Raw genomic sequence first — 27,049 nt, forward strand, 5'->3', positions numbered from 1 at the left:
TTTCAGTCAAATGAACAATCAAGGCACTTTATCGCCAAGCCACTTGATCGCCAAGCCACTTGATCGCCAAGACCTTCAACGGCAAGACCACTCCAACACCAAAATCACTTCTACGCCAAGATCACTTCAACGCCAAGACAAACCCCTTCAACGCAAGACCACTATTCTTATGTCGTATGTCTTTGCTTTGAATTAGCTCCAGATGGTGTTTGATACCTGAGGTTAGGAACCCATTATTCAATTCAACTCTATGCGCAGTCCCCAGTAAAGTTCACGAAATAGACTTTAGATCAGTCCATTGCAATTTTTGTAATAATATTTATTTTTGATGAAATTATTTGGAAAGAAGAATAATAATGCTTAGAGTAATGTCTGTTGACTACACGAGGGTCAGTAAGGACGAATAACATCTTTTGCAAAAGCTTCAGTCTTCCCATAAAAAACGAACAATAATTAGTAGTCAAGAGACGTCCAGTGACATCACTTATGTTATATAGAAGGGAAGGACACTTTCGCGTGGTGGTACCAATAGCAGTGGGCGGCTTCACTGTCCGGTTATACATATACAAACGTCCCTCAACCCTCCCTCTCCCCTCAAAGAAAGATGGTGGACGGTAAGGAACGCGCATCTTTACCCTGCACTCCTCTAGGTTCACATCCAGAGGAATTTAGGGTTGAAACTACCACTACTAATATTACAAAGGCGTTTAATCAACTTAAACTTTCCGAGTTTCAGGTGTTAGACATAGCTTCATTATTCACATCAATACACGGCGCCTTCCACTGAATATAGGGTCCTAACAGCAGCAAGACAAACATTACTAGCATCATGATCAAGTATTAATCCCTTGGTACAACTCAGTGATTGTGATGGAGATAGGTTATTTTGGGCCAAGTTAATGTGCACAGAGATCAGAAACATCCTTTGAGCTTGCGTTAAGTGAAAGAAAAAAGAGTAATTAGAAAATGTTTGTTGACCGGCAGTAGCTTGCATCATAGAAGAAAGGAAGGAAATAGGGGAGGAGTGGATAAATGAACGAATGAATAAATGAGAAAATGATAGAAGAAAAAGAAGGAAGGATGGAGTATATGTGAATGAAAGAGCAAAGGCTGAATAAAGAAAAAGGAAGGAAAGAACTGATAAATAAATGACTGCTTAATAAATCAGGGAATGATGGAAGAAAAAGTAGGAAGGACTGGAGAGCAAAGAATGAAAAAAAAAAAAAAAAAAAGCGGACGTACGGACGGAAAGATTGAGTAGATAAATAAATGATGAAGAAGGAAAGGGAAGAAGAAGGATGAAAAGAGGCAGGGAAGGAAAGAGAAATTGGAGAGAAGGGGAAAGGGAGACAGCAGTGGACAAGGCAGGGGCAGAGAGGGAAGATGGAGGTATTCAGAGAAGGAAGGAAAGGAAGACAAGGAGACATGAAGAGGGAGGGGTGGTATGGTGATGTGGCTACAATGGTTATAGCTTAGGCAAGGTGGTAAGACGGGCATATGCGAATGAATTTGAAGGTAGGAGGACGAGCTTTAGTAAGGGTAGAAGGTGGGCTGATGTGGTAAGTGAATGTGTAGGAGAGCTAGATATGGGAGCTGATGAAGTTAAGGAACTGACCGAAGAGGGAATAGTTGGACTGCGTATGAACGTAGAAGCACCCCCCTGGTCAAAGTGACAGGCCATCACAATGTTCGGGGAAGAATGGGGGAGGGAGGTATTGTCCCACATGTGAAATAAAAGTTTCTTTTCCTTCTCTACTAAGAGATACAGATCAGGCAGGAAATAAGGAGGAAGAGGACGGGTGAAGTGGATGAGGAGGCTGGTGAGGTGAATATTTCACTGAAAGTCGGGCGCTGAAGAGGGACGCCTTCCCATTGTGGCACCGATATTACCAGCTGGCTCCGTTGGAAGGTTATGTAAACGCTCCTAAGCTCTTGCTCCCTGTCCATCGAAAGGAGGATAATGCAGTGCAGGAGAGAGGCAACTTCAGTCTGCAATGCGTCGGGTCCCTTAGGCGGTATTAGGTGCCGACTGCATCACTGTCTCATGGCATTCACGCGATCACGATCCATGTTTTCGCTGTGAGTGACCAATTCCTCCTGCGACAGGGGTGGGGTCAGGTTGAGGGGTACGCTCATGTAAAACTGCACGTGGTCTCATACAAACCGGAGTGAGACCATCGTTTAACGGGGATCTCTGACTGGTTAGGGGCAGTTGAGAGGTGGCTTAGTTTCTTTGATAGCCCTGCTTATATTTTGAATGTCCCAGATTATACCTCAAAGTGCATCTTACTTGCAGGTGATTTTATTAACGTGGCTCAAACCAAATTAGTCAGAAGAGTAATGCTTGCATGATTCAAACCGCATCGCCTGACCAGACATGAACTATGTTCATTGAGAATATCTTTTCTTTCGCAAAAATACCTAGACTGATGTCAGGGAAATTGTTGTTGTTGTGCGGTGGCACCCATGTTTACTCCTATGATCAAATCACAGTTCCTGTCCTATGTGGGAGGCGATTTTAGCTATGACTCAAGGTATGAAGACTCATAAGGAGATATGAATTGCTCCAAAATATTTAGTGCAGATTTCCGCCAATTTAATGACATAGGACAAACTGTTATCGTTATGGATGAGTCTTAATGTTTATAAACTGGGCCCTGGCTTCCATCACCAAGTCGCTATGTCCCTCCCGTAGTCACCTCACACATGTCGAGCTGCCACCACCTGCCACTGGCTCCCCGAACCGCTGTTCTCACTCCACACTCTGGTAGCGACTTTCTCGTCATATACCAAAGGACTCAGGTTTGGGCTGTTGATTTGTCAGTTTTCAAGAATAAACCGCAAGTGTACAGCTGTGCTTGGAGCCATTCGCAGGTGGCGACAAAACCGTACCATCATGAATGTTCAGTTTTAACAAGAGAGTAACACTTTACCATGATGCTAGCCACGAGGCGGTATGGAAAGGACGTAGAGCCATATCATTTTATTACTCTGCCACTGATCTACTTGACATACTCGTAAGCCACAAAAGGCTGAAAATCTGGGTCAATATAAGGTGGACGACCTCCTAACAAATGACGGAAAGCTGACCGTGAAAGATGGGAATAATGCACACCACCATGCATTGAATTAACAGAGAGAGAGAGAGAGAGAGAGAGAGAGAGAGAGAGAGAAGGCTCTCGGAAAAGGTATAGTGTGATGCCACTGTGAAAAGAATATGAGAAGGACTGAAGTGAATGAACGGGAATGTGTGACAATGTTCATCATCATTGTAACCTTTTTCTCACTTTATGATGGAGTGAAGTACAGTAGAGAAAGCACGAAAGAAGTAAAATTATCAACGAAATGCTAATTGAAATGGAACATACATACTCATTCACTCTTTAAGGCCCTTGATTCCTTGCTTTTATTCCTAGCCATAGCCATCTGCACTGCTATGTGAGTCTTTTTTCCCTATAGATGAACCTCCACGTTACCTAACAAATATACTCAGCCCTTCTACAGTCAAGCTAGATAAGTGTGTCAGAATCTTGTCAGGCGCTCCACCATACACAATTCATTCGTTCTGCTTGATCCCTTGTCATTTCCCACCTTCATCAGTTCATCTATTCTGCTTGATTCCTTGTCATTTTCCTCCTTCATCAACTTCCCTGCCTTGTTTTTCTTAACCTTTAGGTGGCGAATTACTATCCATTCTCTCACTGCGCTGCAATGTATAAGTGACCCTACATGGAATGAGAAGACAATCTGTTTCCTGTAATACCATATACTATTTTGGATGGCAAGTCTATTAAGGCGTTCGAACCAAATGGCAGCGATAAAGGTATCAATCTATGGGGTGATTGGGGTTTATTTCTTACACAGTGCCATTCAGAGGCGAGCGAGGCTGTGCATTCAAGTGTTTCAGAGCTCGTCAGCCTGAGTTTTAAAATGAAAAGCACAGCGGGAGTCCAAGCAATTGTTTGTACAAGTGTTCCTCTCTCTCTCTCTCTCTCTCTCTTTCCTACCTGCATCATCAAATACACCAGGATCTTGGCCAAACACTCCTGTAAAATAGAAACAATAGATATTCATTACATATCATAATAATTAATGCTGCAATAACAAGAAGAAATATAATAACTAAACATCAACATCAACAACAACAACAACAACAACAACAACTACTACTACTACTACTACTACTACTACTACTACTACTACTACTACTACTACTATGCTTTTCAGATGACATGCGTAAGATGTGATATATATGATGCGTGACAGTCATTATGAATTATATGACATGTATAAAGTGACATGTATATAGTGTGACATTGATAAGGGGTGGCATAAAGTGTGACATGTATAAGGTGATATGTATAAAATGACATGTATAAGCTGTGACATGTATAAGGTGATATGTATAAAATGACATGTATAAGCTGTGACATGTATGTGACATGTATACATGATGTGACCTGTATATTCTGACGTGTAACAAGTATGGTATGTGTAAAGTAACAGGTACAAAATATAACATGTATATTGAGTAACATTATAAGGGATGGAGGAAAAAGGTTGTTAGTTTGCTAATGAGTGATGCATGGAGGACGGTAATGAGTAGTAGTAGCAGTAGTAGTAACACCCAGAATATAAGTATCGCCACCCTCACTTACAAAATAAGTACCTCTCTGAAGCCTATTTTTCAATTATTAACTTTGTCCACAGATAACAATGAAACGTGGGATGCCTGTCACACACCTCTTGCTCACTCCATTACCCTTGGAGCATTAACTCCATTTCCCTAACACATCAGCTGTTACCACACACTATCACCCACTGATAACAAGCATACACACAACCTAATCATACGATTTATAAACACTGTATCAAACACTAAATATAAGAACAACTACCACTAACTATACAACAATCTCCTACATATACACCACCAGCATAGCCAGGTGGTATAGAAGTGTGGCATACAAAGACATTTAGGTGGGGAATCTTACACACATCTTAGATGACATTGTAATGTAAACACATCATACATACAGACACACACACAATGTAATAAATATAAAACATATTATACACAGAATCTCTTCATATAAATATATAACCAATCACAGTAGATAAGTCAATAATATAATAATAAATAGCACAGTAATAATTAAAACTTTAATTTTAACCCGCCCCGTCCCGTCGACATATGGGTACGTTGTAACATTTTGCATTTGCCAGTCCTGACGATGTACTAGTACGTCGTGCAATTGCAAGGTCCCTAATTTGCACAATTTTCAATTTTCGCGCATGATTTTTCGTACGTATACATGGGACACCTTCCTCTATTCCTCTACAAGATGCCAAGCAGGGACAATACCTTACACCACATAACCTCCCCTCTCCCCCCCTCACGCCATTGTCTCGGCAATTCACCTGTTACCAGTGACTTGGACAGTAAAGACCTTCAGGGTCAAAGTGATTCCCCAATCGATGACAATGTGGAGGACAAAGTTTACATAGCATTAGAGGAAGAAACAGTCAGAAATAATGATCAGGTAATGTGGCAAAAGGTCAGGTATGGTGATGAGTTAGTGAGTGAAACAATGCTTATAATGCCTATATTACTGTTTGAAAACCAATATACTCTTGTACTACATATAAATTTATACCAAGTAAATAAATAAATACCGTTTATGAGTGGTGTGAAATAATTACCCTCCCATAGAACTCATTTTCTTTCCTGCCAGCCTGTTAGAAAACCCAGTCAAGTAAGGAGGTACTCGTACCTAGATCGAGTATTTTAAACCTCAGGTGAGCGATTTCTCTGTGAATTTTCGATGTTTCTCACCAAAAGCGGAGGTTTTAGCCAAAAAAAAATTTTTTTGAAAATACCTCGGGATTGGGGGGTGTCAGAGGTGCGAAATAGCTCAGGACGTGACAGGTTAACATATAAAATTAATAAATATAACTTAAATTAAATAACAAATTTAAACATAGTACCCTGGTTTTAAATACACTATTATTAATAAATACGATAGTAAGAAGGGTGCTTTTAATATAATATCTATATAATAGGATTAATGTAAACTCCATAAAATTACAAAGTAGAACTACTTACTCAGCCCTCTCAAAATTCTCTCTTGTATTCAAAAGAAATACTAAACAAACCTTGTTAATACCAATGTGCCTTAGTAAACCAAGGTGCCTCTATCTTACCCCCACAACACACCACAACCACACATCACACATCACATGTCATAACACCAACACACACACTGTCCCAACACCACACACCACACCACACTCACCCCTATACCATAGCGACTGAAGACTCAATATCACTAAACTACACACACACACACACACACACACACACACACACACACACACACACACACACACACACACACACACACAGCCGCTACGCCACACACCACCCTCACCCCTGCACCTTAACGCCTGAAGACCCATTACCAATAAACAAGGCTCCACAGTATTGCACCACACCCACTGGCCACCTATTTAACTCTTAAACAAAGAAGCGTTGTTTTACTTCATATCAAACTTTAAATACATAACAGTATCAGTTCAGTCGATTATTAGTATAAGACAGAACAATTAGATATTAACTGATATGCAAAACTAGAGAAAAACGAGCAAACTGCTTCATAACTTAATCATATTATCTACAATAAGAGAAGTAAAACAAGCACATTCTTCATTTATATCAAATCTACATTTAAAATTCGTATAGTAAAACAGTAGTATTAGATTATATTTAATTTTCATTTATAAGTACTACAAAAAGTAGCCATTTATTATTATTAATACTGTACCACAATATAAAAACTTTAACACCATGGCCACGCCACAGGATTGTTGTCAATGCTCCAGTAGGCAGCATAAGTGTATCAGGTGCTCATGTGCAACAAATAGGTCACCGTGTACATACTGTAGGATGGGACCTTTCTGTATGAATGTGTTAGGGAATCACAGCCCACCACAAGCGGCACTTGACCGCTTCCAACATGGCAGGCGACAGATTGGTGACATGGAAATTGATGAGGTGGTCACTGACAATGTGCACGATCACACGGACATGCGTGGTGGTGAAAGACCCCGTGGTGAAGTGAGGGATAGGGATGGACGCAATGCTACAACTGACATGATCAAGGAAATCAGTCGCCTGAGAGCCAATTACAACAATAATGCACCGATAGCCTCATTCTCTCTTAAGGTCCTTACACTAATACCACACCTCTTCCTCAACAAGACCCGCCCAAGTTCTAGCATTGCAGAAAATATTAAGGCCATCCAAAGGCGGGTTGAAACATGGAAAAGAGGTGAAATCGACAGCCTACTTGAGGAAGCAAGAGCCTTGCAGATGAGCATAAACAACCGAGGCAGAAGAAATCAGAATACCAACGATGTGGTAAGGATTTTTGGCAGCAAAATGAGACAGGGGAAGGTCTCGATGGCAACAAGATCCCTGTCAGTCGAATCACCAAACGGTGTATTTGACCTGACAGATGAAACAATTCAACAACTAAAAGAAAAACACCCGACTGCACGACAAGCAAGTGCCCAGTCAAAGCTTGACGGCAACTACACTCCTCCCAATCCCATCATATATGACAGGATAACTGGAGATATGGTGTGGCGGAAGGCAATGCACACACAGGGAGGGGCAGGACCATCAGGCTTGGATGCAAAATCTTGGTGAGTAATCCTCAGTAACATCAAGTTTGGGGAGGCAGGAACAGACCTATGTAACACCATTGCCTTATTGGCGAGGAAGCTGGCCTCAAGTCAGTGCAGTAACATCAAAGCACTGACGGCTTGCAGACTAATCCCCCTTGATAAGAATCCTGGATGCAGGCCCATCGGGGTGGGTGAGGTCTTAAGACGGATTATAGGAAAATGCATCATGGAGGTGGTGAAAGATGATGTGAAGCAGGCAGTTGGCAACCTCCAAGTGTGTGCAGGCCAGCAGGCAGGAGGTGAGGCAGCAGTTCACTCCATGAGGAAAATATTTGGGGAAGAGGACTGTCAGGCAGGATTATTAGTTGATGCCTCAAATGCATTTAATTCCATCAACTGGGAGGCAATGCTGCACAATATCAATGTTAAATGCCTAGCATTTGCCCAATATGTGGAAAACACCTACAAAGAACCAGCAGACCTCTACATTGTGGGTAAGACAGCGGCTCACGATGGCAGTGTAATCCAGTCCACAGAAGGAACTACCCAGGGGGACCCCGTTGCCATGGCTATGTACGCCCTGGCGATGACAATGCTGCAACAACACATCAAATACGAGGCCACCAATGTAAAACAGGTAGCCTATGCAGATAATCTCACGGGTGCTGGCAAGGTTGAGGATGTGAGGAAATGGTGGGACCTTGTAACATCTCATGGCCCTGAAATAGGTTACTACCCTAATGCCAGTAAGTCCATCTTGATCGTGAAACCAGCTTACTATCAAGATGCACAGGAAGCATTTAGAGGTACAAACGTGATAGTGACCAAGGAAGGTCAGAGGCATCAAGGGGCTGTGATTCGAACTATGGAATTCAAAGACAAATATGTGAGTGATAAGGTAAAGACATGGGTAGAAGAAATTCATACACTATCCAGCCACGTAAAAACAGAACCCCATGCAGCATACAGTGCATTTACCTATGGTGTAAAGCACAAGTGGACCTTCGTGATGAGGGCCATACCAGACATCGAGTTGCTGCTACAACCACTGGAGGATGCAATCAAGTATTCATTCCTCCCATCTCTAATCAATGGCCACATCCCCACACCAGAAGAGAGGGACCTTCTAGCACTACCACCCGGGATGGGAGGCCTTGGCATTATACATCCAGTAGCCGTGGCAAGCTATGAACACAGAACTTCACTCAGGCTCACCGAATCCTTGTCATAGAAGATCTGAGCCCAGGTTGAGACGAGTGAAATCTACCACCAAAGGCAGAAAGACATGAAGACACAGATAAGCAAGGAGCGTGAAGGAAGACAAAAAGACCAGTTGCAGCACTTAATTGAACATCTAACACCAGACCAGTGCAGAAGAGTTGAATTTGCACAGGAGGTTGGGGCATCGAACTGGCTCACAACCCTGCCTCTCAAGGCAAAAGGCTTCCACTTCAACAAACAAGAATTTATTGACGCCATAGCCTTGAGATATGGGTGTCCAGTAGAGAACCTACCTCAACACTGTGCCTGTGGCACTGCCTTTGATACAAACCATGCAATGGTATGCAAGAAGGGAGGCTTTGTTTGCATCCGACACGATGAAGTAGGCGGCATCACTGCCAAAATGCTGCAGGAAATATGCCATGTTGTCACGATTGAGCCAGCTCTGCTACCCCTGGGCGGCGAGCACTTCACCCACAGAACAGCAACACATCACATGATGCAAGAGTGGATGTCAGTGCTCGAGGCTTCTGGACACGTGGGCAGAGGGCATTCTTCGACATCAGGATATTCGATCCCATGACAGCATGTCATCGTGAACTGTCTCTCGAAGTTGCACACAAGAGGAATCAACAAGAATCTCTATCTATCTATATACCTAGGCTGCTTCCCCCAAGGAAAGGGAGGTAGCCGAGACAGGACGACACACTCCCCATTCACTCATCCACTCAAACACACTCATTCGCATCTTAGCCCCAAAGGGGAGAACAGACAGATCTTCACCGCACCACACCGCACAAGGGTCAACTGCACAATGCAATCAGTGACATCCGCAGCAGGGCCCGACAGCAGAACTGGTTTACCCCTGCCACATCATAACAGACCCATCCCCTTACCCGCACCTGACCTGACTAGCTGATCAGACCAAATGCGGGAGAATATCCCCTCAGGGCTGCGTCATCACTCATTCATTCACAATTTCTCTCCATTTATTTCTGTCACGCACAGCCACTCTTCCTTGCTCAACAGACATCCCTCTCGCATCCAGCGCTCTCCTCACACTGTCCATCCATCCTATTCGTGGTCTTCCTCTCAGCCTTATACCTCTCGCATCAGATCTAGTTATCTTTTTCAACAAGAAAAAAATAGAAATTATCAAGAAAGGATCCAACATGTGGACCGCGGTCGACTCACGACATCAGGTGGGATGGGTCCAGAGGCAGTGAGATTCTATTCGAGACTGGCCGAGGTTCTTTCTGAGAAGAAACGTCAACCGCAGAGTTCTGTTATGACCTGGATGAGATGTCGACTCTCATTCTCCCTTGTGAGGTCTGCTCTGCTATGTCTCAGGGGCACAAGATCATCAGCCCTCAGGCCTGTCTCTCTGGCGGGTATGTATTACGAAGCTACAGTGGTAGAGATTCGCATAGACCAGCGATTCCAATAGTTTAATGTCTTTATTTACACTGTAATATCAATAATAAAAAATATATAATAATAATAGTAATAGTAAATGGTTGGTAACCATAGCCGTTAGCGTGCTTGGGGCCAACGGATTGTAATATGAGGGTTAGTGTTAACCTTCACATTACAACTCCAAATGGTGAACTGTATTAGGATGGTTGGTTTTGATCTTCACAGCATAATTCAACAATGGATGGAGGTGATTAAAAAAAAAAAAAGTAATAGTAGTAGTAGTAGTAGAGCAGTACTAGCATAGTAGTAGTAGTAGTAATAGTAGTAGTAGTAGTAGTAGTAGCATAGTAATAGTAGTACTAGAAGTAGCAGTAGTAGTAGTAGTAGTAGTAGTAGTAGTAGTAGTAGTAGTAGCTGTTGCAACCCCAGTCTCATCTGAAGCGTGAACCTCCTGGACTGCAGGTTTAAACTGCCCTTTTCTTGCAGCCCACCGTCTTCCTTTCGGAGGACCGGAAAGTTGTTGAAAGACATTCGAGTATCCAGGTAACTGAGCTGCATGGCGATATCGGTATCACCACATGAAGGCGTCCATCTCCAGCACTGGGAATGAGTAATTATCAGTATGTCATTTCAAGCTGCCTGTGTGCTTGAGTCCCGCATCATATTTCTAAATTTTAATCAGCCCACCATTGCATGATTTTATGGAACCTAGAAAGAATGGCTATAGTCCCTTCAGCTAAACTTGGCCCAGATATTCGTTCTTTTGCTGTTTATATTACGTTGCTCTAAGGCAGAAAATACTCCGCCTGTACGTCCTCTCCATAGCATTTTGCCGTGACCAGTATCATATTCTATAGGGAATTTGAACCGCCTGTGCAGCTGAGAACCGGGGATCTCTACGCAGTATAGAGTTTCGCGGCTCCTGATTGGCTAGCAATGACGTAATCTCATATTGCCACATGATCGATATCTGTGAATAAACATTTTACTCTCGTGTTCCTGGGGAAAAATACTCAACTGCATATCAAGAACATGAAGAATATCTTTAATCCGCTCGTTTGATGCACATACGACGTTATAAATGTTTTATAACAAGTAAACAAGGTACTTATCTGTTCACTCAGCTCTGATAGATGGAGACAAGAAACGTTTGAATTAAGGCTGCTCTTTCGTTAATGCAACACTCAGGGGCGTGGTAAATCTAAAGCTTTTCTTACTTTAACACACACACACACACACACACACACACACACACACACATATATATATATATATATATATATATATATATATATATATATATATATATATATATATATATATATATACGTTGCACTACATTCACACAAGGTGTACACCTACTTCCCCATGTTGCGCTATAATATTCACCCACGGTATACTTCTACTGCACGTAAGCATGTGTCACTACAATACATGTCTGCATTTACTTTAATGACATCATCGGCGGCCAATCAGCAGCAGCGACTCAAACACACCCTACTTGCCCCATACATCTCAGGTGAACAGGTTAATCAAACAGACTATAGTGCTAATCTATTGTTACAACTCAGCAGTAACGATGAACGCATGGCAATTTTAACTCAGGTTAGAGAAAAAATAATTAATGGTAAAAAGATTAATGAAGGCCGTATCAAACCCTCACCAAAAATGTCGCTCTCGATTATAATATTATTTGTTTGCTGCAAGAATAAACTAATAAAACACATCGCCGCATTGAATGGGTTCAGTTTAGTAGGGTGAAAGAGATCTATACCTGTGCATACAGAACGACAAACTTTGAGCCAAACTGAGGGGACAGGTTTAGTCAGCTGAATATGAGTCATACGATCCTTCTTGGGTTAATTTGTAAGGGTGCAAATCAAAACTGGTATTAGTGGAAATGGAAATGTCATGAAATATAAATCGGTTGCGGCGGTAGATACGACGAGAAATATAGAGATATGTGATTAATGTGGAGACAAGAAGACTTGCCCACAGAGTAGAAGAGACTGTACTACGATCGTATAAAAATGAATGTAAGTGATGAAGTTGGCGAAGTTAAGTGCTAGTTAGTTTAAGGGTACGAGGAGGAGGGGAGTGCAAAGAACAAGATGAATGGGTATGATAAATGAATATGAAAAGAGTGATGGATGGATGTTGAGGATAGGGCAAGGACAACTATTCATTTTCAAACTGGCAGACGGAGGAATGGTCCTATCCCAAAATGGTTCGTGAAGCACATCAAAACTAATATAAAGTATTGTGACGGTCTGCCTTTGATGCTGATACGAGAATTCCGAAAAATGATTGAATAGATATGTGACCTAATGGATTAGACATTCTACTGATATTTCTGCAACGTTTTCACACACACACACACACACACACACACACACACACACACACACACACACACTCTCTCTCTCTCTCTCTCTCTCTCAATGAATGGATCTTGAATTGGCTCTCCGTTCTCTTTTTTTCTTTTTTTTTCTTGGAGCGAGCAATTTTCAGGCCCCGGGCCTTTGGCTTCTTCTTCCTTGCACTGAAATATATATATATATATATATATATATATATATATATATATATATATATATATATATATATATATATATATATATATATATATATATATATATATATAATCACCAGGTCATAACACCCACAGCAGATAATAGGTCTCTCCCAATCGTTTTCACTTATTCGGGGCGTGTATTATTTTTTTGCAGTCCAGAACCCTGAGATATCTTACTAATTTTGTCTTCATTAATATTTTTTTTCTTTTGTTGTTAGAACCCTGTATCTCCTGACGTTTTTTATACGTAATCACACAATCTAGCTTCCGGACAAGCAGCTGGTCTTTTTGAATCAATTATTACCCAATATGTTTCTTTCCTTGCGTATCTGCTGCCGTGTATTCTACAAATAGGGTTCGGCTCAATGCCATTCCTTCTTTTATATTTATTTTATTATGGCTTCTACTCCAGTTCGTTTTTAGTCAAAGCAGATTCTTTCCTATCTCTTAAAGTGATTACCGACGTTAATCTTCCCATACCTCTATGGGCATCTCTCAACTTTATCTCCAGTGGTTCTGTCATTGTCAATGTGATCGACCTGTAAGTCATTACGGGGAGAACGCACTGATTTAGCACTTTTCGCTTTTAACACAATGGTAAAGAGCCTTTATAATTGCTTCTTTGCTTACCAAAAGCCCTGGGAAAAAAAAAAAAAAAAAAACTTTTTATGTCTACTTATTTCAGGTTCGAATGGCAGGTTAGTCTGTACCAGTTACCCGGGGTATTCAAATTCATCGAACTGTTCAAAAACTCTATTTTTGATTCCTTTTTCCTCAGTTAGAGCTTGGGTATGTAACATGACTTTTTTCTTTTTCTAATTCATCTTCAGTCCTACGCAGAAGCATTCTCTGTTTAAGACACTTATCAATTGTTGCTTTTTTCCAACCGACTTACTAAAGAGGAAGATGTCTTCTGTGACACTGAGAAGACGCAGATATTCCTCTTCCATTTAATCCCATTGTTCTTTCCAGTCAAGATTTCTAAATACTTCTTAACATGCTGTAAACAATTCTGGCGAGACAGTACCGCCCTATCTTACCTCCCCTCCCCCCGCCTCTCTTTTTGATGAACTTTTGCGGTATCTTTATGGAGTTGAATGGTTGCTGTTCCATCTCCGTATATGGTATGTCTTCCAGTATTCTGCGGTAGATTTCTACATCTCTGCAAAATGCACTCAGTACAGCTGTTGTTTCTACTGTGTCGAAGGCTTTTTGGTAATTAACGAACTCCATTAACAGACCTCATGTGGTTAATCAAGCACGTTTGAAATTCTATTGGTGATGATCTTTGTGGATAATTTGTATATAACTGACAACCGGCTAACTGGTCGGTAGTTTTTATCTTTTAGTCTACTTCCTTATGTATTAAAATTTATATTACATTATTACTGTTGCGACTTTTCCATTCTGTGACACATTTCGTAAGGAGTTTTAATAATTTTACCAAGACAATCTTTTCTGCATCTTTGAATAATTTTGTCGTGATACAGTCTGCTCTTGATGCTGTACCTCTTTTCGTAATTTTCAGAGCTGTTTTTGTCTTTTTTTATAGTTATGGGAGGAATTTCTGCAGACACTGGATTTCCTTCGACACCTCGTTTTGCGTCTGGGTTGTATAGATGTCACAGAATTCTTTAACCACTTTGATAGTCCTTCCCTGTTTTTGTTTAACCATTTGGTTTCTTTAGAAAATACGTCTGGCTTTTCCCAGTCCCTGCTTTCCTCTTTACGTTAGTTCCTAAGTTTAAGGCTTCGTTTTTTTTTTTTTTTTTAAATTAAATTTCAACATCTTGATTTTTCTTATTTATGCTCTTTGCTTATTTTACTTCATCTATTTCACTTCTAGTGAATATCTATATCTATATCTATCTATCTATCTATCTATCTATATATATATATATATATATATATATATATATATATATATATATATATATATATATAAAATAAGCTATCATTCAAATTGTTAAAAACATTTTCAGGTAGGTAACTGGACCAACGGATGGTGGGAAATATCTGAAATTCAGGATTGGAATACAGTTACAACTGCAACTCTTCATCTCGTCGTCTTTTGTCCTGTCTCTGCACCAGTCTTCACTATATGCAACTGAAGTACAAGTTACTGAGCCTTCAGTCTGTATGTCTGTCTGTCTGTCTGTCTCTCTCTCTCTCTCTCTCTCTCTCTCTCTCTCTCTTTCTCTCTCTCTCATACCTGCAGCAGCCAGTGACAGCAGCAGCAGGCTGAAGCCGAGGACTGCCTTTGACCACATCATACGGTGTCAGGAGACTCCCAGATCACCAAATCTGCAAGTCAAGAAAGGACACAGTGGTGACGCAATTCTTACTCACAGCTGCATTCTCTGTCACATATTTTCCTAGCAGTTCATTTTGTATACTGTATTTTATTAACATTCTCTTGCCAGCAGGCTATGTGGGTGCATATCTTTTCAATATCAGTGATACTTGAGTCAGTGGCATGCGTGGCTATAACGAGCTATAAAAAGCAAATTTATTCGCTAAAGAAGGGGTGTTTCGAAACCTCCATACTAAGTTTAAAATACTGACATTAGAGGCACATTATCAAATGTATGTGTATAACGTGGAAAATTATTTACTTCAAAGTGTTGATTTGTTATCATTTTTCAGTGTTGAACAACACACACGTTGGTACCAAAGACAGTGAGAAACACCATCATAGGGAGTGTAGTAGTAGTGGTCTTCTATTGCAGAAGGACAACTTTGAATTTAAATGTGTGTGTGTGTGTGTGTGTGTGTGTGTGTGTGTGTGTGTGTGTGTGTGTGTGTGTGTGCGTATTTATGCAAGAAAGAAGGAACCAAGGGAACTGTTACTGCGGGCTCATGGCCTTTGGTTCCTTCTTCCTCGCATTAAAAAAAAAAAAAAACAAGAAAAAATAAAAAACAAGTTAACTGAGAGCCAAATTCAAGATCCATTCAGTTCGATATGTCTGGACACACTGCGTTTATAAGACTGGAGATCATAGGCAGTAGGAAATACAGACAGAGGGAGGTAGTTCCAGAGTTGACCTGTTGGATTCATGAATGACTAGGGGTAACGGTTAACTCTTGTATTAGAGAGTTCGAGAGAAATAGGATGAGAATTTGTTGCTAGTCGAATGCTACGTGCCTGTAGTAGTGGTGGAAGGATGCAAGCAGACATTTCAGAGGATCAGAGACCATTGAAGTAGCGATGGAAACGATATAAAGCTGAAACAGTACGTCAAAGAGACAGAGGTTGAAGGGAGCCAGTAAGAGGAGGAGAGTCAATATAAAGCTGCCACAGTACGGCAAAAAGACAGAGGTTGAAGGGAGCCAGTAGGAGGAGGAGAGTCAATGAGGCGGAAATCCTTTGACTTTACCTTGTTGAAAAGAGCTGTGTGTACGTGCATAATATCAAGAAGTGTGTTGGGGGTAAAGAAGGCACAGAGTCGGCTTCGCACACCTAATCTTTTGGAAGCAGATTTTATGAGAGGTAATATTATTTTTCCAAGATAAATCCCGCGAGAATGAAACTCAGGTATGTTTAAAGATGGTTCAGGATTGAGTTGGATATTGTTGAAAGTTAAATGATACACCTGCGGAAGATTTTGTCGGGTTGATAGATGTATGAACTGAGTTTTTCATGCATTAAAAACAACAAGATTATTTTTACCCCAATCAGAGATATGAGCCAAGTCAGACATCAGGTTTGCCATAACCTCATCCCTTGTTTGTTAAGTAACTGTTGAGATGGGCACTGCGGGAAGCGGATGGAAAGGTGAGAGGTGAAGTCATCAGCATATGAGTGGATAGGGTTAGATGTACAGCTTAAGCCACGTCCACACAGTTTCTAAAACATTGTCCAAAACAATACTAGGAAGATCGGGAACGTGCTAGACAGATGCTTCCAAACATGCCACAAACATGTTCATATACTTGCCGGACTGATTATCCCCGACCTGTTCCAGGCATGAAATGTCCCCACCAGTGATGATAGCATGTCTCGAAACAAGATTATGGGTCTGAATGTCCAAACGAGATACTTCCAACATGTATGGAAACATGTCTGAAGCAATGTTTTGAACATGCATCAAATCTTGTTGCAGGATCATGTGGATGGACCTTAGAAGGTCATTAATGGATAGAAGAGAGTGAGTGACAGGACAGAGCCCTGAGGAACATATCAATCGTTAGCTTTCGGAGAAGAACGATGGTTGTCTACAACAGCAGCTATAGAACGACCAGAGGGGAAGCTAGAGATGAAGGCACAGATAGTAGGATGGAACTGCAAGAGGACAGTTTGGAAATAAATGATTTATGCCAGACTCGATCGATAGCATTTGCCATGTCAAGTGCGATGGCAAAGCTTTCGACAGAGTCCCAGAAGGGGGATGATCAGGAGTCTGAAAGGTAGGTGAGAAGATCGCCAATGGAGTGTCCCTGGAGGAACCCGTACTAACGATATGAAAGACCGATGTGATAGAAAAGATGTTTATTATTATTATTATTATTTTTTTTTTTAAGAACAAACTCAAAAACTCTTGAGATACAGGATGTTCAAGGAATTGGGTGATGGTTAGAGGGCTGCAAATGGTCACCATTCTTTGGGATTGGCTGAATGAGAGGAAGCTTCCAGCAAGAAGGAAAGGTACAGTACAAGTTGACAGGCAAAGGCGAAAGAGTTTACCTAGGGAGGGTGTAAGCAAAGAAGCACAGTTCTTGAGGACAACAGGTAGAACCCCATCAGTCCCATATGCCTTGTTAGCACTGAGGCCAGTAATGACAGAAATACATGAACTGAAAAAATATTCAGCCATGAGGAAGTAAGAGGAGGAAAGTGATGGAGGTACAGCACCGGAATCGTCTAAGGTGAAATTGGAGGAGAAAGTTTGAGCGATGAATTCTGCATTATCAATAGAAAAAATAGCTACAGACCCATCAGAGTCGAATGGAGGAGGGAAGGATGATGAAGAAAAGTTGTTAAAAATGTTTTTGGTCAGAGTCAGAAGGAGTGCAAAGAATTTGAGCTGGAGAGTTCAGAGCAATTAGTACAAGCGAAATTAGTTTTAGCAGAATGAAGAAAAAGAGACTTAACATGAGTCCAGGCAGAGACATAAAGGAGATGAGACTCAGGGGTGGGTTGGCTCGGGTACCTTTAGAGGCCTTCTCCTTGCTGTGGACAGCATTAGAACAAGCATGATTAAACCAGTTTTTGTTTGCACTAGTCACAGGCTGTGGGAAAGGAATGTATGCTTCCATGCCAGGGAGAAAAACCTTTGTAATGTGGATGGCACACTTAGATTGCCCTCGGCCATGGAAGCAATAACCATTCCAGTGAAAATCATAGAAGTACTGCCTGAAGACCTCCCAGTCAGCAGCTCCAAAGTGCCACAGCCGCAGCTTCTTGCGAGCATCTACAGGCCTTACTAGAGTGATAGGACAGGTTAAGGTGATAAGGCTGTGCAGCACAATGAAGCATAAGCAGAAGGATTAGATGTAAGGAAGAGGTCGGGTATGCTGGAAATCTCTCCAAGGCAGTCAGGGATGCAGGGCAGGCTCTGTACAAGTGTTTTAAGTCATTAAGGATAGAAAAGATTTAGGCTTGTTCACTAGGTGGAGAACTGGAACAAGAGGAGAACCAGAGGTGTTGGTGAACAGTGAAATCTAGAATGGAGATTTCAAAGAAAGGAGACATTGAGAGGATGTGTTCCAACTTAGAAGTAAGAGAGTCGAAGGATTTTTTTTTTTGTAAGTAGAATGTGGGGAGAAAACAGCTAGAATATATTTAGTCACAGGATGACGTGATAGCTGAAGCCAGAGAGTAGAGAATTCTGAAGATTCAAGTTCAGGAACACAAGAGCAAGATGTGCCGTTGCATACATATACGCAACAGTCACCTTTGTCTTTAAAATGAGTATTGGGAAAGTAGGCAGATACAGATAAGGATTTGCTGTCAGTCGCGTCAGACAGCAGCGTCTCAGTGAGGAAGAGAAGGTGAGGTTTAGAAAAGGAGAGGTGGTGTTTAACAAAGAGAAAATTAGAGGAAAGGCAGCTAATGCTGCAGAAATGAAGTGTGTCAAACAGTGGTTCCAGGCATCTCGCTTGGTCGTCACCAGGAAAGTGACGGATGGTGGCGGCTTTGATGTCCCCCCCCCCCTCCCCAGGGACACCGGGGCTTGGAGAATGGAGACCATTTTTGTTGAATTTTGAATAGGAAGTTTAGTATGTAATGTACATGTAGTTTGATACTGATAGTTAGAGAAACTTGTACTGGAGAGTATGCTGGCCTACTCTCTGTGTTACCCAAACACTGAATAAGTTTAGCAAAAGGGGATGGTCAGGAGCTAGTCCCGAAGGCTGATGAAGCGGGAGCTCTAGCTCTCCCTGTCATCAGCTTTCCATCCACCTTGGAAGTACAGTACCTCTCTGCTCGACTGGTGCTACAGTATGTGTGTGTGTGTGTGTGTGTGTGTGTGTGTGTGTGTGTGTGTGTGTGTGTGTGTGTGTGTAATTGTAATTACTGTATGACCATGGCTCGGGTTGGTACCGTATGTGTTTTTAGATATACGATTTTGGAACGATTGCCATCAACACATAATTATGATTTCTGATATACTATAATCATCATCTTTATTCCATTTATCTGAAAATATATTAATGGGTCCGACTCCAAAGGTCATTCATCAGAAATCTGTCATGGCGGCAGGGGGGTGTCGGCTGTCTTCTCACTAACGACAAACTGCCCCCGGGTGATGATACAGGCCCACTTTGAAGATTTTCATGGAGGCAACCGTCTTATGCATCAAATGATAAAATACAGTGCCTTTCATATACTGAGAGAGAGAGAGAGAGAGAGAGAGAGAGAGAGAGAGAGACAGACAGACAGACAGACAGACAGACAGACAAACAGAGAGAGAGAGAGAGAGAGAGAGAGAGGAGGGGAGTGAGGGGGGACGTAACTAGTGCCACGGCAAGCAACCGGCTCTGGTATGACTACGGTTATCACCAAGTGGTAAAATGACGACGATTCAGTTAATAATCTGCAATTATTTTGCTGAAGATAACCCAGAATTCTTGCAAATTCCACTGGATGATTTTATCCTGAAAAAAAAAAAAAATGCTCTTAGATATTCTGTTACACTTTAACTTGCATAAAGGTGAAAAGACTTCATACTCTAGGATATGAGATAAATTCCACTCATCAGTATGGTGATAGTCTTCATTTTTATCAGTATACCTGCATATATTTTTGAAACTTCGGAAATATCCTTTCCAGGCAGAGGAGAAATAAATGCTACAAATCAGCCTTTTTCGTTCGAATTTCCTCTCTTAAGCTTAATATAGGACTCTGGAGATGGTAAGAACAAAATAACAAGTATGTCACTGAACTGAAATAATTAATCATATTATGTCTTCATTTAGTTAAAACTTTCAAGTGCCCTAAAATTGAGGAGGCATTTGAAAATCAGGAAACGCATGACAAATGGGAAGAGTGAAGGAAACCCACACATCAGAAAATATAAGAGGCCTTTCAACCAGTGCCGAGGAATGCCCAGGTAAGGACTTAAGACTTCCAAGATTAGGATTGAAGACTGCCAATGTTATGACTGAAGAAAGCCGTGGTTATGGCCAAAGGGTGCCAAGGTTAGGACAAAAGAATGCCAAAGTTAGGACCAAATAATGGCAACATTAATACCGAATAATGCCAAGGTTAAGACTGAAGAATGCCAAGGTTAGAGCCGATGAATGCCAAGGCTACGGCCGTTGGATACGCCTAGGTTATGACCGAAGCTGGCCGTAGTCAGAACCGAAGCATTCCAAGGTTTGCGCCAGGCGGATGTGGCTTTTCGGACTGATAAGGTTCCTCTTAGATTTGGCTCTGTAAACGTACTAACTGCTTCCAGTTTGTTACAGTAGGTAAAACTTGGCTCGGTACTTCAGCTTTCTTACGTGTACTGATTTTCATGATTCCGAGAGCGGGCTCAGATTTTCAATGTTGCTTTCGCTTTTTGAGAGGTTGCAGGATGGTATAGCGGGATGAGGCACTCCAGCATGATGTGGCCGATTTGAGTTTACATCCGAGGGGTAATTTGAATTTATTGTTTAAATTACTGAGCGTAAGCGACTGCTCGCCCTGTAGTAAGTGAAATAAAACTTAACGAATTAATTCACTATCATACCTAGGATTCGAACTCGGGCCCTGCCAGATGGTAAAATGTGACGGCACCACTGCACCAAGAGAGGTAACCAACTTGCCTCCCAGCAAAGCAGGAGCTCATACAATCCTTTACGACCCTTGCTTTAGATGTCGGGATAAGTTGTTTAGCACGTGAGCCAGTACGCTTCTTATGGACCAGTAAAATATTGTGTGATGGACGGATGGATAGCAAACTGTTGCGAAATTTCAGATTCACTTTTTCAGATTCACTGCCGCAGTCCAGTGCACTGGACTGCGGCAGCCTAGCCTAACAGCTATACAGTTCAAAGTAGGTAATAAACGACTGGTTTTATATATTCTATTAACTTGTAGTTAGCCTGCAACTCAAATGAAACAAAAAGTTAAAAGCAAAATAAGTTTTCTGGCCTCCGGCACAGGACTTTTTTTTTTTTTTTTTTTTTTTTTCTTAGTCCCGGAGTGGTGAGATGTACCATCACTTAATCACAGGGTCGTAATTCTGACTGGCATTACAAGATCTGTAGCAACTCTTCCTTAGTGATTTATTCAGTATAATAAATCTTAGTATCCTCATGTACAGTGTCATGACTTATAGTAACCCTTCTCTCAGGAGGCACGTCTCGACAGGATAGTCTTTCATACTAAATTCATACAACATTACACCTCTTAGATATAAATAAATTTTAGGTTTCCACACTTGAAAGTGTAGAACGTGTCTGTGGGAGCAAGTATGCTGTTGGTGTTACATTAGTGAAGAGATGAATGGCTCCAAGCCACTTGCCTGATGATAATGCAAAGTGAAGTGATATATCCTGCAGTACCATAATATGCTTACTGTACTATCATTTAAGTGACTTTGGACCTTCAAGCCAGTCTGGTGGGTCACATTTAACTTTGTATATAGTTTGGTGCATTTTGGTACTTTGGAGCATTGTGTAGGTGAATAGTGAGAAAAGCCCCTTTTGTAACAGCCATTGCTCTTAAAAAAGCTTTTCATCGACGCACATAGGTCTGCTGTGGCTTTAATAATCTCTGAGGTAAGCCAGTTTTCGTGTTTAGTTTGTCGACTTAGAACTTTTTCAGCATAAATGTGAATTTTGAGAAAAGGTAGTTAATTTGAGCAGCATATATAATTACCCCATTAATTTTCCAGCGATGTCCGCAGATTCACTAGAGATTCAGTAGTCCCAGCGATAACAGTTTCGGTACTGTTTGGTGTTCAGTTTGGCAATTATTATCCCCCCCCACCGGCAGTATGTATTGGTAATGGTGTTGAAGAAAATGGTTTATGTAACAGCTACTACTTTTTCCATAATTATGAAAAAAAAAAAAAAAACTGTGTATACCCTGTATAGATTGAATAGTGTCCGAATAATAGTTTTGGTGCAGTTTGTTGTTCAGTATGGTGGATTTTACCTTTTTTAAAGCAGTATGGTGCCGAAAATCAAGAAAAGTCACCTAAGTACTACTTTTCCATAAGCTATCCATCGACGTGCCAGAACTATTGTTGCTTTGATATTATCCGAAATAGCACAGTTTTGGAGCTGTGAGTGGGATGATAAACTCCTAACATCAGCATTCTCTCTCGCATCGCTCAGTCAAACAGTAAATACTATTAGTTGTATTAATAAAATTTCCACAATACTAATATGGCCACAATCAATAATGGAGAATCTAAAAAAAATCGAAATATTGGCATTCACTTAAGTCCTTCAGTAAGCCAATCAGACACAGTCCCATTTACACCACCAGATAAAGCTGACATCAAGGCCCCTACTCCCTCCAACGTAACGGCTCAGTCGGGTGCTGTTAAGGCTCTCTGATAACGTAAACATCCAATAAATTCCCTCTTGCTAGTAGTTATTAAAATTTTATGAACTGATAATATATCTGGATTCATGTGTTCCTCTGTGTTTGACATTTTGGCGTACAATCCACTAAAATCGATAACGTCATCACGAGCTGTGTGTCTTTTAAAAGATTATAGCCTAAATAGGAAGGAAGAGAGAAGAAACGTGTACTATGTAAAAGAATCGCCAAGGAAGAGACGTTAGGAAGCTTTTTATGACAGAATGAGGCCACCAAAGGTTCGGGATCACATTAACGGTGAGGAAATCAATGATGTGTATTGTAGGAGGTGTATCAGGCTTTGCAGCCCGTCTTCTCTATCTCTCTCTGCTTATATATATATATATATATATATATATATATATATATATATATATATATATATATATATATATATATATATATATATATATTTACACATGGAGTCTCTGTGGTAAAGTCTGCGTTTTCGTACACTTAAGAACTAGCGTTCGCGCCCCAACAGGGTAATAAGGTTTCGGAGCGTTTTTCTGGCCACGTAATGCTTGGCGGACATAAAGGGTACTGTGGTTGAACCAGTGTCACATACTATAAAGTATGCTTGCACCCAGTCGGCTCGCGCGATTACACTTGGTTCACAGACTACACACACATCCAAAGCCACACCAACACTACAATTACACTTACAAGCACTTCTCACCCTACATACAATCTCTATCAGACAGCCTAAGCCACTTGGTAGAGATACATTGGCTGTATCGTCCCCAGTTCGGTCGGGATAGGCCGGTCCTGCTGTGGACACTCAAATGGCTATTGAGATGAAATATATATATATATATATATATATATATATATATAGATATATATATATATATATATATATATATATATATATTATTGGGTATTGTTTATATCGTTTTAATGAGGATCTACTTTCCAGCAGAAATATTAAAACAAACTACTGAAGTTTGATGTGCAGAAATAACTGCTGAGATGTTATGAAATCTTTAAATCAACTTAGAATACAATCTCTATGTGGCAAATTCAGCGATAAAATCTGATTGACGACCGGTAAAACTTAACCTTACTACCGCTGATGGCAGCACCTATTTCGTCTTATATACCAACTAACGCCTGGCGACTTTCCGCAACTAAGAGTGACCCATAGCAGGCTGATGATAATGCTGGTAGCTTTGCCCCTGTCATGGTTGGAACAACTTTGATTTATTCTTTTCCAGCTAAAGCCAGACAGGTTTATTCAGGTGAGCCCCATGCGAGCCTGGCTCTTAATTCTGGTATTGTACCATTAGGTCTCTAATGGTTCACAGATCTGCTATTCTCGTATTCCTTTACAGCTAACGCCGGACGCTATCGTTCAACTAAGAGTGAGTCATAAGAGCCTGATAGTAATCCGTTGATATGTGTATAGCTTACCACTATTTTTTGTTAATACTATCTCCTGATTTTATTCAACTTATTGTAGATTTGGGTCTTCGAAACAAGGGACTGTAATAAAGCTTTAATGGCCATTATCGTTGCGAGAGGTCTTTGCTTAGCTGAAAATTTTTCTGGCAAGAGTGAGAACTGACATAAAGGAATGTCAACCCTGGAAGTATTCACTCCAAAGCAATATTATCAGTAGAACAAAATATTGTCCGTTTGTACAAAGTGACTAATGTACACAGTTTCTTACCGTCTGTGTGTGTGTGTGTGTGTGTGTGTGTGTGTGTGTGTGTGTGTGTGTGTGTGTGTATCACCTCTTGTAGCAACGGTGTGGTGAGGTCTTTACCTGGCCGGAGCTAAAATGATACTGGGAGTGTGTCGTGTCTGTCCTTGCGTTATATATGAGTGGATGATCATTGTTATCCTCACTGCACAGTAGGTTTTTAACGCCACAATAGATCTTTGTACAATGAGGATATTACGGTATAACGGGGAATGTCAAGGATAGTCAGTAGGAACTGTCGGAACGAAAATTGCGCTGCAATTGTGGAAAGCATCCTGAAAATAAGAATACAAAGACCAGATTATTTAAAAAAAAAACTGTAAAACGCAGACGATTGGACGTGAAGGTTAGCGGGGGTATGAAAGTCAGATGACAAAAACACCCATAACATGACTTCTGCACGGCTATGTCGATTAAAAAAACAAAAAAATTGTCGTAATAAAATGGTAGAGATATAAGGTACATGACAATGAATAGGCTGTTTGGTTATACACACCAGTGCATATTTGTCAGTCATTGTTCATCCTATTTAGTAATACACAAGGCCACTTCTGTCCACACGCCCTCAGTCTAACTCCATCACCAGTAACAATATCCTATTCCACATTAAAGTTATACTTAAAGGTGAGGGAATTGGAATGAGGGAGAACGGGCAGGTGTGGAACCGGTGTGAGTTGTGCCCGGGTGTAATTCTAATTTAGAAAGGACTTTATACAACCCCCAGTACCACGTACTTGTTATGGTAATATGTAAGAATATGATACCTAGACCAAAACAATTAATTAGCCGATAGGTCGCTGCTGTTCTAGCAGTATTTTTTCATTTTTCTCGTCATTTCGTCAATAAGCGACCAAGTTTCTCTTCCGAGAAGTAATTACTATTTGAATATTTACTGGTAACCTAACGTAAGCCAACTTTCCCTAATCTAAACTAACCTAACTTTCCCTAACTTAACCTAACTTAACTCAGATTAACTTAACGAAACTTAACCAAACCTAACGTAACCTAACCCTGAGAGACTAACCATACTTTCTTAAACTTTATGTGAGAGAGGGGCAACAAGGCAGACAGAATGTAATATTAAAAACGTGTTGAAGACAAGCCTTCATTAAGCTGAAAACGTTTCAAGTCAATGAACAATATTCCAAGTGGACACCTTATATATCCTACTTTTGGTGGTGGGGGACTTAAAATGCGGGCGGCATTCCTGACATTAAAGAATTATCTGGACAAATCATGACCCATGAAGGATAATGAGAACAATAGGCTGTGAGGTCCCGTGAGGGAATGTATGGGATCAAGGGGAGTGAATAGCGAATATCCACCAATATATGTATACATGCACACATGTACACATACATATACATACACGTACAGGCCTACCTATATAAATATTCATATCTATATACAGTATTTGCATGCATACATACAGAAATACACACGTTGCATGCCAACAGATACACCGTTTATATATATATATATATATATATATATATATATATATATATATATATATATATATATATATATATATATATATAGAGTGGATGGACAGTGTGAAGAGAGCGCTGGATGCGAGAGGGATGTCTGTTGAGCAAGGAAGAGTGGCTGTGCGTGACAGAAACAAATGGAGAGAAATTGTGAATGAATAAGTGATGACGCAGCCCTGAGGGGATATTCTCCCACATTTGGTCTGATCAGCTAGTCAGGTCAGGTGCGGGTAAGGGGATGGGTCTGTTATGATGTGGCAGGGGTAAACCAGTTCTGCTGTCGGGCCCTGCTGTGGATGTCACTGCTTGCATTGCGCAGTTGACCCTTGTGCGGTGTGATGCGGTGAGGATCTGTCCGTTCTCCCCTTTGGGGCTAAGATGCGAATGAATGTGTTTGAATGGATGAGTAAATGGAGAGTGAGTCGTCCTGTCTCGGCTACCTCCCTTTCCTTGGGGGAAGCAGCCTAGTTATATATATATATATATATATATATATATATATATATATATATATATATATACTGTATATATATATATATATATATATATATATATATATATATATATATATATATATATATATATATATATATATATATATATATATATATATATATATATATATGGTTGAACCAGTGTCGCAAACTATAAAGTATGCTTGCACCTAGTTGGTTTCCGCGAGCGGATTACACTTGGTTCACAGACTACACACACATCCAAAGCCACTCCAACACTACAATTACACTTACAAGCACTTCTCACCCTACATACAATCTCTACTAGACAGCCTAAGCCACTTGGTAGAGATACATTGGCTGTATCGTCCCCACTTCGGTAGGGATAGGCCGGTCCTGCAGTGGACACCCAAATGGCTGATGAGATTATATATATATATATATATATATATATATATATATATTGTTACGGAACAG

General features: G+C 40.7%; 1 long non-coding RNA gene across 1 annotated transcript; it reads right to left on the reverse strand.

Moving 5' to 3' along the window:
* Window positions 1–4,025: 4,025 nt before the first annotated feature.
* Window positions 4,026–22,312, reverse strand: LOC145408065 (uncharacterized). The gene is made up of 3 exons (XR_013898855.1): window positions 22,212–22,312; window positions 15,114–15,205; window positions 4,026–4,046 (listed from the first exon to the last, which is right to left on the reverse strand). It is a non-coding gene; the product is annotated as an uncharacterized LOC145408065 (long non-coding RNA).
* Between the last annotated feature and the right edge of the window lie 4,737 nt (window positions 22,313–27,049).

The sequence above is a fragment of the Coenobita brevimanus genome, chromosome 8 (genome assembly GCF_032717465.1).
Source record: "Coenobita brevimanus isolate Jiangsu-jjx chromosome 8, ASM3271746v2, whole genome shotgun sequence".
NCBI lineage: Eukaryota > Metazoa > Arthropoda > Malacostraca > Decapoda > Coenobitidae > Coenobita > Coenobita brevimanus.